Source organism: Sinocyclocheilus grahami, unplaced genomic scaffold (genome assembly GCF_001515645.1).
Source record: "Sinocyclocheilus grahami isolate Dianchi unplaced genomic scaffold, SAMN03320097.WGS_v1.1 scaffold3503.1, whole genome shotgun sequence".
In the NCBI taxonomy this organism is placed as follows: Eukaryota; Metazoa; Chordata; class Actinopteri; order Cypriniformes; family Cyprinidae; genus Sinocyclocheilus; species Sinocyclocheilus grahami.
In genome coordinates this window covers 5,598-6,159 of record NW_015508622.1, presented here as the reverse complement: position 1 = coordinate 6,159, position 562 = coordinate 5,598, and positions in this window count along the sequence as shown.

The window sequence follows — 562 nt, the reverse complement described above, 5'->3', positions numbered from 1 at the left end:
GAGCCATATGTCTTAAGACTTGAATTAAACCATGCAACTGGATTAGTTTAATAATGCCTTTATGACCCTTCTGGATCCTTACAATTTTGGTACTGTGAAATTGCAATGGAGGGACAGAAATCTCTTAGGTTTCAAATATAATTAGTGTTGAGGGTGTTAATGATGACAGAATTTCATTTTTAGATTAATTATCCCTCTAACGGCTGTTGACAAAGTTCACCTTAGTTTTTTCATATGAAGTTTTGTGAAGTGTGCCATTTGGGACAGAGGCATAAAACCACTTCCCTGAACTTCCACTGTTCCCCTGTTGACTGAATCATGTTAATTAAACTATAAGGTAAAGTATACAGATCAATTTTTTTTTCCACACACGCATTCAACACAGCTGTCAATTAAACTCATCAAGAATTATGCAAAAACACATTTGATTTATTTTAGTTATTTGAGATGTTATAATAGTTTCGTAATTGTCTTAAAATTGATTAAACAATAATTATTTAACAATTATTATATTTGTATAATAAACTGGGGGGGGGGGGGGGGAAAAAGAGATCTGGGCGCC